The sequence below is a fragment of the Lithobates pipiens genome, unplaced genomic scaffold (assembly GCF_037356315.1).
Source record: "Lithobates pipiens isolate NorthernLeopardFrog02 unplaced genomic scaffold, aLitPip1_a1.2 Scaffold_16, whole genome shotgun sequence".
Classification (NCBI taxonomy): Eukaryota; Metazoa; Chordata; class Amphibia; order Anura; family Ranidae; genus Lithobates; species Lithobates pipiens.
Window position 1 is genome coordinate 309,716,640 of NW_027507748.1, and position 16,268 is coordinate 309,732,907.

Below are 16,268 nucleotides of genomic sequence, written 5' to 3' on the forward strand. Positions count from 1 at the left end.
TCTGCTGATTGGCTAAATGACTTTGATTAACAGCCGCAGAAGACAATGGTGCTGCTGCTGTGTCTCAAGCAATCAAGAGGGAGGGTCCCAGAGGGCCGAGGGACTTGTGGACATCGCTGGACAGAGATGGACCTCAGGTAAGTATTGGGGGGCTGAGGGTGGCTGCTACACAAAGGCTTTTTATCTTAATGCATTCTATGCATTAAGATAACAAAAACCTTCTGCCTTTACAACTCCTTTTAAATTGATTTGCCCCCGCAAGCTTTCTTTATTTTGTAAGCAACAGCTTGGGGAGCCAGTCTGTATGATGAGGCCACATTTTAGTGCACTCGGGAAAAGATCCGAGATTTTTTGGATAAATTCTGGTGTCTCTTTGGCAGACTTTGGATGTAAATAACACATATTTGCACCACAGTGAGCTAGTCTAATGTGAAGAAGCCAAATTATAGTACACTCAGGCCAAGATTAACATATTTTTTTAGATAAAGTCTGGTGTCTCTTGCATAGACTTTGGCAGGGGCGTAACTAGAAATCACAGGGCCCCATAGCAAAATGTTGTATGGGCCCCCCCCCCAAAAAAAAAAAACTAATGCCATTGAACAACAGATTACCACACCCATGTGGCACAGTACCCAGGCAACAGCTTATATTCATTTCGAACAACAAAGTATGCAGTATACTGTATGCAGCCCCTGAAGGACACAGATTGCTGACCTCCATCAGTACAGTGCAGACCCCCCAGCAGTACAGACACCCCCTACCTCAGTGCAGAACCCCAGCAGTACAGACACCCCCTACCTCAGTGCAGAACCCCAGCAGTGCAGACACCCCCCCAGTGCAGACCCTCCCAGTGCAGACACCCCCCTCAGTGCAGGACCCCCCAGCAGTATAGACCCCCCTCAGTAGTACAGACCCCCCAGCAGTGCAGACACCCCCCTAGTGCAGACACCCCACTTAGTACAGACACCCCCCCATTACAGACCCCCCCCCCTCAGAGCAGGACCACCCCAGCAGTACAAATACCTCCCAGTGCAGACACCCCCCAGGCCAGACCACCCCCTCAGTACAGACCGACCCCAGTGCAGACACCCCGCTCAGTGCAGGACCCCCCTCAGTGCAGACACCCACCCTCAGTGCAGACCCCCCCTCAGTAGTGCAGACTCCCCCTCAGTGAAGACCCCCCTCAGTAGTGCAGACACCCCTCCATTACAGACCCCCACTCAGTGCAGGACCCCCCAGCAGTACAGACACCCCCCAGTGCAGACACCCCCTTATTACAGACACCCCCAGCATTGGAGACACCCCCCAGCATTGCAGACACCCCCCCTGAGTAGTGCAGACCCCCCTCAGTGCAGACACCCCTCAGTAGTGCAGACAACCCCCCCATTACAGACCCCCCTCTGTGCAGGACCCCCCAGCCGTGCAGACACTCCCCTCAGTGCAGACACCCCCCCAGCAGTGCAGGCTCCCCCCTCAGTAGTGCAGACTCCCCACCTCACGGCAGACACCTTCAGTAGTGCAGACCCCCTTCAGTAGTGCAGACCCCCCTAGTAGTGCAGACCCCCCTCAGTAGTGCAGACCCCCCTCAGTAGTGTAGACCCCCCTCAGTAGTGCAGACCCCCAAAGTAGTGCAGGACCCCCCCTCAGTAGTGCAGACTTACCCCTCAGTAGTGCAGGCGCCCCCCACAGTAGTGCAGACCCCCCCTCAGCGCAGACCCTCCCCCTCAGTAGTGCAGACCCCCCCACAGTAATGTAGACTCCCCCTCAGTGCAGACCCCCCTCAGTAGTGTAGACCACCCTAGTAGTGCAGACCCCCTCAGTGCAGGACCCCCCTCAGTAGTGCAGACCCCCCTAGTAGTGCAGGACCCCCCCCCTCAGTAGTGCAGACCCCCCCTCAGCACAGACCCTCCCTCTCAGTAGTGCAGACCCCCCCACAGTAATGTAGACTCCCCCTCAGTGCAGATCCCCCTCAGTAGTGCAGACCCCCCTAGTAGTGCAGGACCCCCCCCCCTCAGTAGTGCAGACTTCCCCCTCAGTAGTGCAAGCTCCCCCCACAGTAGTGCAGACCCTCCCCCTCAGTAGTGCAGACCCTCACCCTCAGTAGTGCAGACCCCCCTCCACAGAAATGTAGACTCCCCCTCAGTGCAGACCCCCCTATGTAGTGTAGACCCCCCTAGTAGTGCAGACCCCCCTCAGTAGTGCAGACCCCCCTCAGTAGTGCAGGACCCCCCTCAGTAGTGCAGACCCCCCTCAGTAGTGTAGACCCCCCTCAGTAGTGTAGACCCCCCTCAGTAGTGCAGACCCCCCCAGTGCAGCAGACCCCCCTCAGTAGTGTAGACCCCGCTCAGTGCAGCAGACCCCCCCTCAGTAGTGCAGACCCCCTAGTAGTGCAGACCCCCCTCAGTGCAGGACCCCCCCTCAGTAGTGCAGACCCCCCTCAGTGCAGCAGACCCCCCCTCAGTAGTGCAGACCCCCCTCAGTGCAGCAGACCCCCCTCAGTAGTGTAGACCCCCTCAGTGCAGCAGACCCCCCCCCTCAATAGTGCAGACCCCCCTCAGTGCAGCAGACCCCCCTCAGTAGTGCAGACCCCTCTCAATGCAGGTCCCCCCTCAGTAGTGCAGACCCCCCTCAGTGCAGCAGACCCCCCTCAGTAGTGCAGACCCCCCTCAGTAGTGCAGGACCCCCCTCAGTAGTGCAGACCCCCCTCAGTAGTGTAGACCCCCCTCAGTAGTGTAGACCCCCCTCAGTAGTGCAGACCCCCCCAGTGCAGCAGACCCCCCTCAGTAGTGTAGACCCCGCTCAGTGCAGCAGACCCCCCCTCAGTAGTGCAGACCCCCTAGTAGTGCAGACCCCCCTCAGTGCAGGACCCCCCCTCAGTAGTGCAGACCCCCCTCAGTGCAGCAGACCCCCCCTCAGTAGTGCAGACCCCCCTCAGTGCAGCAGACCCCCCTCAGTAGTGTAGACCCCCTCAGTGCAGCAGACCCCCCCCCTCAATAGTGCAGACCCCCCTCAGTGCAGCAGACCCCCCTCAGTAGTGCAGACCCCTCTCAATGCAGGTCCCCCCTCAGTAGTGCAGACCCCCCTCAGTGCAGCAGACCCCCCTCAGTAGTGCAGAACCCCTAGTAGTGCAGACCCCCTCAGTGCAGGACCCCCCCTCAGTGCTGCAGATCCCCCAGTGCAGGACCCCCCTCAGTAGTGCAGACCCCCCTCAGTGCAGCAGACCCCCCCAGTAGTGCAGACCCCCTCTCAATAGTGCAGACCCCCCCAGTAGTGTAGACCCCCCTCAGTGCAGCAGACCCCCACTCAATGCAGACCCCCTCAGTAGTGCAGACCCCCCCTACATACCTCAGAACAGCGCTGATACACAGTGCAGTGTGTGTCCCTCGAGCGTAGGCTCCTCCTCCTCTGTGGATGTAAACAGAGAGGAGGGGGAGGCGGCTGAGGTCCGTGCTGCTGTGTCCCTGTCCCGGCACGAGGTACAGCGGAGAGCAGTGTTAGTGATGCGGGCGGCTGCCGCTACCCCAGTGTGTCACCCCTCTGGCGGGTGTCACCCGGAGCGGCCAGCACCCGCCCGCTAACACCACTCCCCAGGCCCCAACTCGGCTGCGGGCCCCATAGCGCCCGCGTGGGTCGCTATGGCGGTAGTTCCGCCACTGGACTTTGGATAGAAATAATAGGTGTGGAAAAATTAGGCTTTGGGTGTTGGTGTGCCTTCACACCTTAACCCTATAGAAATACTCTTGATGAAAGCAGAAATTGTGCTTGCTGTAAAAAAATTAATTTGATGCCCCTATTAAGCAGTTGCTGAAAAATGTATCTTTGGGTGTTGGTGATGCCTTCGCGCCATAAACTTCTAGAGGTACTCTTGATGAAAGCAAGAATTGGCCTTGCTGTAAAACAGGTGTGGAAAAATTGATCCTTATGTGTTAATTGTGCCCATGAAGCCTATACCAAAAAATGACTTCAAGATAAAATCAACACAAAGCTAGGCAGCCTAGACAGTCTAGACACACCTGGTGGGCATGTCACAAATCAGGAGGTTTACGGCAGGTGGCGTTCCCATTGAATTTCAGCCAACCGAACCCTGTATGACCACCTGACATGGCTAAAGACTCTTCTGGCCTGCCTTAGAAGATCTTGCAAACCTGGGTACCTGTTTAAGTAACGCTGCACCACCAAATTGAGGACATGTGCCAGGCATGGCACGTGTCAACTTTCCCTAATGTGGACCTTTCGGCAGACTATTATTATTATTATTATTATTATTAATAATAAACACGATTTACACAACTACAACCCAATAACCCAACAATGCCAAAACATTGCTTTCCAAGTGATGGTACAAAGCTGGAATGGCCTTATGTGCAAAGAAATAGCATCTTGGAACCTGCTGTTGTGGCACAGCACATTGTGCAAATTTACGGAAGGGGGCAGAATGAACCAGATGGAAAGGCAGGAGTTGTAAAGCCAGCCATTTAGACAAGCTGGAATTTAGCCCTTGTACGCATACGGTCGGAAATTCCGACCACAAAATCTGTCTGATTTTTTTCTGACGGATTTTGTCCGAAACTGGTGTTGCATACACACGGGGTCTCGTACTTTGATCTGAGCATGCTTTGTCCGATCGGAATTCTCTACAAACGATCGGAAAAAGTCAGATTGGATTTTGTTGTCAGGAAATTTGAGATCCTGCTCTTAAATTTTTTCCGTCCGAATTACCGATGGAAAAAGTCCGCTAGAGCCCACACACGATTGGATTTTCCGACAATATAATCCGATCGGAACGCTTCCGTCGGAATTTCCGACCATGTGTACAAGGGCTAAGCGTGTGTGTGGCAGGGAGTGTATTTTTGCTGCAGCAGCTGGAACAGAGAAATTTGCCTGCTATACTCTACAGCTGGTGGCGTGCTGCTGGTGGGAGGTTAAATGCCTTGTCAAGCACGTAGTACCCAAATGGCTGGTGTTTTTGCCATTCTTGATCTGCTTGCAACAAAGATTGCAAAATGCAACAGTGTGATCGACTGCACATGTCCTAAAAAAAAGGCCCATACAGCTGAGCTGTGGGAAGTAGGCCAGGAGATAACAGCTCCACAATCTGATAGAATAAGGTGGCTGCTCTCTACTCTTCCATGATGGCTGCCTCTGGAGGACATCCTGCCTCTTTGAGATTGAGGTTGGGGTTGTTTCTCCCCCTCACTTTCTTCCTTTGCTATATCCATCAGCCAAAGCTTTCTATGGGAAGGAACCTTTTATAGTGTGGGATGGGACTATGGGCACTAAGTCATGATTGGAGTAAGTCATCATTACTTTGTCCAATCAGTGCTCTGTGCCCTAATTGGCAAAGCCTTCCAGCTGACCAGCTGTCCTAGAATGCACTGTCAAGCGCGCAGTACATTGTGGGGTGCTCAGCAAGCGAACATCCGTTGTTCAAGACAAACTTTTGCTCAACCATAACCGTTCCCCCAACTGTAGTGGAGATAGAGAGCAACAGGATCAACCAGGTTTTTTTGCAGAATACAGAAAATTAATCTCATAGTGACTGAGTATAAACAGCATGTAATAGAGCATTTACATAGTTGCCAACATTTCAAAAACATTTTAGGGACATTTTTCTCCAGAAAGCCAATGTAGGTGGAATAGAATGTTAGTAAGGAGGGGACATGTAGCACTGTCTTGACTGTGAGAAATTGGGTTTAAAACTGCACTGCCCAGTGACAGCTGGATAACAGAAACCTTTACCTTCAAAGTCCCCCTGTAAAATCTGAGTCCTTTATCATCACTCCCCCCCCCCCCTCTTTGCAGGCTTCTGATCATCAGTGTCCCTATTATCAGTGCAGCCCCTTCAGTGCATATTAGTGCTGCCTCATCTGTGCAGCCTCATCAGTGCCCATCAGTGCAGCCGGGGACACCATCGGGGGTACAGTCCATACACTTGTAAGGGACCCGATCGACTGGCTGGGATGTGAGAAGGCAGGGACGGGTGCAGAGGAGCTTGTGACTGCTTCTGTATGTGTCAGCCGGCAGCTACTGCTCTGTGTGATTGAGCTCACATCGGGCTCTTTGTTGCCACCTCTGGCCATTTCCTGCATGGGCACTAGTGAGCTGCCTGTACTGAGTGTACTGTATGCTTGACTACAGCTCCTATCTGTGTCTCAGCCACATGTGGAAACAAGAGCTGGGACTAGAATGTCCACCTTACAAGTAAGGGCTGTTGTACAAGTGAGGGTGGCTATATTTAATTTTATTACTGATAGAGTTTTGCATACTTAGATCGGTAATGCATATGTGTTTTTGACTTCGGTAATAAAGTTTGAAGCAGTTTTAATGAAATATATATTGTTAAACAGAGAAGGCTTGTTGGCAACACATGGAAGCAAGCCTTTATAACCATTTATGTAGAGCAGGGGTGTCCAAACTTTTTTCAAAGAGGGCCAGATTTGATGAAGTGAACATGCACGAGGGCCGACCATTGAACCATTAAAATTCTGTCTGCGTGTTTGTTCAAGCACTAATACACTGCCCAGCAAAAATTCTCTTGCCTCTGCTCTTTAGGGGTACCATTAATTCTTAATGGTACCCCACACATTGGAAAACGTGGGGTGCTTTTGGTGCAGTTCAATTAGAAAAAAAAAAAAAGATTGGGGACTTCTTTCCCTGTATTTTTGTGGGTAGGGAAGCCCATTGAAATGAATGGGCTTCCCTACACGCAGCCACACAGATGTGAACCAAGGGCTTGTTCACATGTCAGGTTGGAGGGGCAGTAAAACTACATGGTTAAGCTGTTTTTACCACCCCCACCTTCTCCCCCTTTAGCTGCAGAGGGAACAGCTGGGAGTGTACACATGATATGGCTGCAGCTGGAGGTATACCAAGGATGTGTGTGCATTTCACAGTTGCGGTATAGTGATGCCGCATTTACAGGCTTAAAACAAGTGGTGAGGAGGCAACATAATGCCTCTTTACTGCCTTTCAAATGCCTCTGAAAAGCGATCTGTGCATGGATTTCTTTGCAGAGGAGCAGCAGTCCTGGCTGCTATCACACACAAGCCCTACAAAAGCAGTTCTGATAGTACAGGAATGGGGGGGGGGGGGGTCTGGATTAAAAGTAACATACACACAGACACATGCAAACAAATGCACGCACACACAGACACATACATACAGACACACAGACATACATACAGACACACATACAGACACATACATACAGACACACAGACATACATACAGACACACATACATACACACATACATACATACATACATACAGACACACATACAGACACACATACATACAGACACACATACAGACAGACATATAGACACACATACATACAGACACACATACATACACACACATACAGACACACATACTCACAGACACACAGACATACATACATACAGACACACAGACACACATACAGACACACATACATACAGACACACATATAGACACACATACAGTACATACAGACATACATACATGAATAAAGCACTTTTAAAATGAATGTAGCTTCTAGCACAGTATTTATTTTTTTTGTTTAATAAATGTTTATTGAAGGCAAAAAGAAAAACAGAAAAGCAGGGAATACAAACGACATAAAAGCATGAACCTGAACATGACCTGACAATAAAGATTCTGTAGGTAGAGTCTAGGGCATTAAGGACTGGAAGGAACATTCATAGACCCAAAAGAGCATTATCAAACCAGTTTCATACTCCTTACATGACTTTGTTTGAATAAATTGCTCTCAGCAATGCTTTTGATAGCCCAAATGAAAACCCTTATGTTTTCGGTCAAGTGGGGGAAAGTGTGCTTGGTTCCCAGTATTGTACAGTATTGTACCTTTCCAGCTTCCTCATTCAGCTGGGTACTGCACTATAGGGGGAAGCAGAGAGCACAGCACACTTCCCTGCATTTTACTTTCACTTTTGGGGCTGAGGAGCTTCTCAGAGTGCCGATGTACAGCTTGGCATCGCTCATCTGACAGCCCTGATAGCCAGGCGGTCCGTGCAAAACCGGTCCGCGGGCCGCGATTGGCCCGCGGGCCAGACTTTGGACATGCCTGATGTAGAGTGTAGACAATCGTCTTCCCTATTTTTGACCACAAGATGGCAGCGCGTGTTGTTTAATTCAGCCTGCACCCTCCTGGGTGGCAATGGCTGCATGAAACATTTTTTCCTCATCTCTGATATGCCTGGTTTGTTTATCCAATGAGCGCTTTTGGGCTATTTGGCTTAACCAATGGCAGCGCTCCTTTGTCTTGCCAATGAACTATATAGAGCGTCGGCGCAGACGTGTGGTCGTAACCCTGATGACATCATATCTGACAAAACGATCGTCGGGACACTACGCTCACACGCATGCGTGATCGCTTACACATGTTCGTGGACTTTTTACTTGCAAGGAATTCCTTTTTATCCATTTTGTACTGAACACTTGCTTTTGAGTTGGAATATTTGTATGCAGCACTGCAATACTTACCATTAAAAATACCTTAAAAAGACAACACTGCACCATTGGGACAATACTGCATAGGTCTAATCATCGCTCGATGTCTGTGGAGGCTTCTGGTGGGAGACACTCAGGACATCTGGACATCCTTTCATGGGATCCCTGATCCAAAAGCACTTTGTGACCCCCCTGAATAAGGGTGGTCGCTGGCTTTCTGGTAAGACTTTTACCTCACTGTGGTAATGGGTATCACGCGGTCAAGCATTTGATCCAGGCTTCACATCTCACATGGGATCTTTTTCATTAAATTTCAGCCATTAGTGAATTTTTTTCACATTCACACTGTTGAATGATTTATCATTTGGCACTTTATATGTTACTGTACTTTATAATATAACGTGTACAGCTATTGTGTTGGTTACATGAAATCAATATTGTATAGCAGTCATAGCTACTTTTGCACATCTGCACTTTACCGTTATTATATGCTATATTCACATTTGCATTCATTTGAATTGTATTTTTCGAGCTGCACTTTATATTTTCACATGTGTGTGTACATGCCTGTGTGTGTGTACATGCCTATGTGTGTGTGTGTGTGATATATACACATGTGAGGGGGGCTGAGAGCATACTGGTGTGAGGGGGGCTGAGAGCGTACAGGTGTGAGGGGGGCTGAGAGCGTACAGGTGTGAGGGAGGATGCTAGTGTACAGGTGTGAGGGGGGCTGAGAGCGTACTGGTATGAGGGGTCTAAGCCCCCGTACACACGGTCGGACATTCCGACAACAAAATCCGTCGGATTTTGTCCGAAACTGGTGTTGCATACACACGGTCGGACAAAGTTGTCGGAAAATCCGATAGTTCGGAACGTGATGACGTTATTTCGTTACGACGGGACTACGTTCAGGCTAGTAGCCAATAGCTTTGGTCTAGGAATTTGATCTGAGCATGCGTGGTACTTTGTCCGATTGGAATTCTTTACAAACAATCTGACAAAGTCCGATCGGATCATGTTGTCGGAAAATTCTATATCCAGCTCTCAAACTTTGTTGGTCAGACATTCCAACGGAAAAAGTCCACACACGGTCGGATTATCTGACAACACGGTCCGATCGGACATTTTCCGTCGGAATGTCCGACCGTGTGTACAAGGGCTAAGATTGTACAGTTGTGAGGACGGCCAAGACTGAGGTTCATAGAGTGAGGGTATGGGATTCCATGACTACTGGAATCCCATATGTACATATACTTATGTACAATAAGTATACAATGTAAAATATCTGACAATAAAACAATGTTTTGAGCAACACTAGCAGCAGAACAGCTAAACAGTACACATTTATAAGCAGTGTGGCTGAACAACCAAAGCAGTGTTGCCTTATTTTGCCAAAGTGAGTACCAACCATGGTCAAGGAAATAAATGCCATTTTTGGGCCAAGGAAATGTTCTGGTGTAAGGTAGTATGAGCTCCCTGAAATGTGAGGCACAAAGAACAGTCCATAGCACTGCTCCTCTTGGAAGAGGAATGTATCAGACATTGGAATGCATTGTTTTTTTAGCAGTGCACTTCTGGGTAGACGTTGGCTCCCCTATTCTGGGATCCATGCTTGTAGGGAGAGAGTCCAGTCACTGCTCAAAATAAAGGGGTGTTGTCAGTCCCAGTGTATCTTCTGTTTTTTCACTCCAAGACCATCATCCTATAGCACATAGCAAAATGTCATCTACATTATCAGATTTTCCCCTTAAAGTGATATTAAAAGTCTCTTTTAAAAAATAACAAACATGCTATACTTACCTACTCTGTGCAGTGGTTTTGCTCAGAGCAACCCAGATCCTCCTCTTCTCAGGTCCCTTGATGGTGCTTCTGCCCCCTCCCTCCTGCTGACTGCCCCCAGAGCAAGCAGCTTGCAATGGGGGCACCCAAGTAGGCTTGCTGCTGAGCTGCAGCTCTGCTTATCCATTTACACAAGAGCCATGGTTCGCCCCATCTCTCTCCTTATTAGCTCAGTAGCTGTGATTGCCAATTGCTTCCGCTGCTGTCTCAGCCAATGAGGAGGCAGAGTCCCCGAAGAGTCGAGTCACTCGTGCACATCGCTGGATCGAGATGGGGCTCAGGTATCAGGGTGGGCTCGAGGAATGCTGCATAGAGGTTTTTTACCGTCATGCATAGAATAGTAGTAGTCAAGATGAGCTAGGTCAGCAACTGGAGTAAGGATACAGGATCACAGGTTCTCAGGACACACAGAAGTGTACAAGGACACGACAAACCAGGTATGTTACACGTGTAAGTACACGACGAATAAGTCCAAGTATTCCTGGAAAATGTCATTAATAAATCGCTGAAGTGTTGCTGGGACATTGCATAGTCTGAAGGGCATAACCAGGTACTCACAATGCCCAAATCGGGTACGAAACACAGTTTTCCATTCGTTACCCCCATGTATATGCACCAAGTTGTATGTCCTTGTAGGTCCAATTATGTGAAAATAGTGGTCGATTTGAGTCTCTGAAATGGTTCTGGCACCAAGGGTAAGGGGAAATTGCTGGTTTCCCTCACAAGAAATGGCAGTGGCAGCACCCGAGAGCCAATTGAAAAATCAGCTGGGGTGAAGACATCGCTGGATTCCTGGACAGGTAAGTGTCCTAATAATAAAAGTCAACAGTTACAAGATTTGTAGCTGCTGACTTTAAATTTTTTTCTGCGGGAGCCTGGAGCTCCTCTTCAAAAAGATAGGTTCTATTGTAGGCAGTTATAAGCAATTTCAATAGGATTTACTTTCAAGAATTTTGCAGTAAAGATTATTTGCTATGGATCTTCTGTTTATAAGAAGGCTGGTGAAGGAATCCCTTAGAATTTCATAGTCTATGCTACATCTTGAGGTGCAGGTCCCTACAAAACCATAAGTTATTGATAAATATATGTGCATATTGTATATCACAATGATTTAGGTGTCTTTTTGTGGATTCAATTGAAATCCAGATAAGAGAACCAAAATCACGATGAAGTGGAGAATTCAAGATCTTTATCTGAGCTATGTCCATCCCTCTATGGATGTAAACATTGACATACACAGTGCCTTGACATTTTCCACATTTTGTCATGTTACAGCCAAAAATTTACATGTATATTATTGGGATTTTATGTGAAGGACCAACACAAAGTGCCACGAAATTGTGAAGTGGAAGAAAATGATAAATGGTTTTCACATTTTTTTACAAATAAATGTGAAAAGTGTGGTGTGCATTTGTATTCAGCCCCCTACTTTGTATAACCACCTTTCACTGCAGGTCTTTTTTGGGTATGTCACTCCCAGCTTTGCACATCTAGAGTGACATTTTATCCATTCTTCTTTGCAAAACAGCTCAAGCTCTGTCAGATTGGATGGAGAGAGTTTGAGAAGAGGACAGCAATTTTCAAGTCTTGCCACAGATTCTCAATTGGATTTAGGTCTGGACTTTGACTGGGCCATTCTAACACATGAATATGCTTTGATTTAAACCATTCCATTGTACCTCTGGCTGTATGTTTAGGGTCGTTGTCCTGCTGGAAGTTGAACCCCTGCCCAATCTCAAGTCTTTTGCAGACTAACAGGTTGTCTTCTAAGGTTGCCCTGTATTTGCCCTCAACTATCTTCCCATCAACTTTGACCAGCTTCCATGTCCCTGCTGAAGAAAAGCATCCCCACATGATGCTGCCACTACATGTTTAACGGTGGACATGGTGTGTTCAGGGTGATGTGCAGTGTTAGTTTACCGCCACACATAGCGTTTTGCTTTTAGGCCAAAATGTTTATATTTGGTCTCATCTGACCAGAGCACCTTGTTCTACCTGTTTGCTGTGTCCCCCATATGGCTTTGCACAAACTGCAAACAGGACTTCTTATGGCTTTCTTTCAACAATGGCTTTCTTCTTGCCACTCTTCCATAAAGGCCAGATTTGTGGAGTGCACATCTAATAGTTGTCCTGTGGACAGATTCTCCCACCCAAGCTGCGGTTCTCTGCAGCTCCTCCAGAGTCACCATGGATCTCTTGGCTCGTCTCTAATTAATGCTCTTCTTGCCCTGCCTGTCAGTTTAGGTGGACGGCCATGTCTTGGTAGGTTTGCAGTTGTGCCATACTATTTCCATTTTTGGATGATGGATTGAACAGTGCTCTGTGAGATGTTCAAAGCTTATTTTTTTTATTTATTTTTTATTACCTAATCCTGCTTGAAATTTCTCCACAACTTTATCCCTGACCTGTCTGGTGTGTTCCTTGGCCTTTGCAATGCTTTTTACTCACTAAGGCCGGGTTCACACTATAGCGATGCGGGAACGCCGCGAATCCGCGGCGTTTACCCGCATCGCACACCTCCCGCCAGTAGTTCACACTGCCCTATGCGGACGGCTGGGAGTGTCAATGTTATGTTAATGACACCCCCAGATCCGTCGGCATATCGCAGTGCGATCTGCCGACTCGCACAGGAATCGGATCGCATGGTGTGAACCCCCATGCGATCCGATTCTGTTGCGGACCCAAAAAAAGGGTCCTGTGCGAGTTTGCTGCGGGAGCGCTGCGAATTCAGCCATACTATCTGTATGGCTGAACTCGCATCGCTACGGAGATCGGATGTGATTTGCTGTGCGAATCACATCCGGATCTCCCCCCGCAGCGGTGTGAACCGGGCCTAAGGGTCCTTTCACACGGGGCGGATCAGTTCTGATCCGCCCCGTGGATGTCCGTTTGCTCAGCGGGGATCACTCCGCCGATCCCCGCTGAGCAGGGAGATGACAGGTCTGTCTCCGCACACTGTGCAGGGACGGACCTGTCACAGCGCCGCTCTCCCCTATGGGAGATCGGATGACGACGGACCGCAGTGCCCGTCGTCATCCGATCCGATCCGCAGACGGATGGAAAAATAGCTTTTTCCTCCGTCACACTTTTTCGGATCGGAGCGGGTCGGATGTCAGCGGACATGTCACCGCTGACATCCGACGCTCCATAGAGCTCTATGGAGCACCCGTTCAGGTCCGCCTGAAAAACTGACAGGCGGGCCTGAACGGGACGTTAGTGTGAAAGGGGCCTAAGGGTCTCTAAAAAACCTCAGACGACTTCACAGAATAGCTGCATTTATACTGAGATTAAATTACACACAGGTGGACTATGTTTACTAATTAGATGACTTCTGAAGGCAATTGGTTCCACTAGATTGTAGTTAGGGGTATCAGAGTAAAGGGGACTGAATACAAATGCACGCCACACTTTTCAAATATTTATTTGTAAAAAAAATGGAAACCATTTTTCATTTTATTTGCCACTTTGTGTTGGTCTGTCACATAAAATCCATTTACGTTTTTGGTTGTAACATGACAAAATGTGGGAAATTTCAAGGAGTATATTTTGTCACGGCACTGTAAGTGAACATCCATACAGCCGCTACATCCTCTCGGCATGTTGGCTGCACTGAACACCCTCTGTACAGAGAGGTACAAGTCAATGAATGAAGTCTGTGAATGAAGCCTAAAAGCAAATCTTTCACCACACTGAATATACAGTATCTCACAAAAGTGAGTACACTCCTCCATTTTTGTAAATATTTTATTATATAGTGTAAATTTGCTGCCCCCTCAAAATAACTCAACACACAGCCATTAATGTCTAAACTGATGGCAACAAAAGTGAGTACACCCCTTGGTTAAAATGTCCAAATCGGGCCCAAAGTGTCAATATTTTGTGTGGCCACTATTATTTTCCAGCACTGTCTTAACCCTCTTGGTCATGGAGTTCACCAGAGCTTCACAGGTTGCCACCGGAGTCCTTGACTCCTCCATGACGACATCATGGAGCTGGTGGATGTTAGAGATGTTGCACTCCTCCACTTTCGGTTTGAGGATACCACACAGATGCTCAACAGGGTTTAGATCTGGAGACATGCTTGACCAGTCCATCACCTTTACCCTCAGCTTCTTTAGCAAGGCAGTGGTAGTCTTGGAGGTGTGTTTGGGGTCATTATGTTGGAATACTGCCCTGCAGCCCAGTCTGCAAAGAAAGGGGATCATGCTCTGCTTTAGTATGTCACAGTACATGTTGGCATTCATGGTTCTCTCAATGACCTGTAGCTCCCCAGTGCTGGCAGCACTGATGCAGCTCCAGACTATGACACACCCACCACCATGCTTGACTGTAGGCAAGACACATTTACAGTATCTTTGTACTCCTCACCTGGTTGCTGCCACACACACTTGACACCATCTGAACCAAATAAGTTTATCTTGGTCTCATCAGACCACAGGACATGGTTCCAGTAATCCATGTCCTTAGTCTGCCTGTCTTCTGAAAACTGTTTGCGGGCTTTCTTGTGCATCATCTTTAGCAGAGGCTTCCTTCTGGGATGATAGCCATGCAGACCAATTTGATGCAGTGTGCAGCGTATGGTCTGAGCACTGACAGGCTGACCCCCACCCCTTTAACCTCTACAGCAGTGCTGGCAGCACTCGTAGGTCTATTTCCCAAAGACAATCTTTGGATATGACGCTGAGCATGTGCACTCAACTTCTTTGATCAACCATGGTGAGGCCTGTTCTGAGTGGAACATGTCCTGTTAAACGACTGCATGGTCTTGGCCACCATGCCGCAGCTCAGTTTCAGGGTTTTGACAATGTTCTTATAGCCTAGGCCAGTGATGGCAAACCTTGGCAACCCAGATATTTTGGAACTACATTTCCCATGATGCTCATGCACTCTGCCGTGTAGTTGAGCATCATGGGAAATGTAGTTCCAAAACATCTGGGGTGCCAAGGTTCGCCATCACTGGCCTAGGCCATATTTATTTAGGCTGGATTCCCACCTATGCAATTGTAGTGCTTTTTGCATTTTGCACTACAGTCCATTTATCATGGTTTCCTATGGAACACATTCTGTAGTGCAAATCTGAAAAATGCAAAAAGCACAAAAAATGCCATAGGTGTGAATCCAGGCTTAGAGCGACAATTCCTTTTTTCAGCTCCTCAGAGAGTTCTTTGCCATGGGGTGCCATGTTGAAGTTTCAGTAACCAGTATGAGGGAGTGAGAGCGATGACACAAAATTTAACACACCTGCTGCCCATTCACACCTGAGACCTTGTAACACTAACAAGTCACATGACATCAGGAAAGGGAAAATGGCTGATTGGACCCAATTTGGACATTTTCACTTAGGGGTGTACTCACTTTTGTTGCCAGCAGTTTAGACATTAATGGCTATGTGTTATTTTGAGGGGACAGCAAATTTATTTACATTGTTATACAAGCTGTACACTCACTACTTTAAATTGTAGCAAAGTGTCATTTCTTCAGTGTTATTATTAATTATTATTATTATAAATATCTTGTTTATTATTATTGTCACATAATATGTCACAGTGTTGTCACATAATATATAATAAAATATTTACAAAAATGTGAGGGGTGTACTCACTTTTGTGAGATACTGTAGATAACATTTACTCTTTCACACAAACACATATCACTTTCACCATTTATATTTTTACTGGTCTACACTTATTTTACACAGATCCATACAGTTGTAGGTTTAAGTCCATTCAAGTTTATATGTCATTTACTAAGGCAGCGGTCCCCAAATATTTTGGTGCCATTGACCGGTTTTGTGGCAGACAATTTTGGTGAGGCTGGCGACTACAATGTATTGCTATTTTTACTTGCCGCACAGCAGGGGGTGAGTGACAAGCGAGTGAAGCTCCGCCCCTGTTAATAAGTGGCGGCTATTCTCCTCCTCCTGACACCCGAGGCACATCAAACACTTAAAGGTCCCCCACTGCCAGCCAAACAAGAG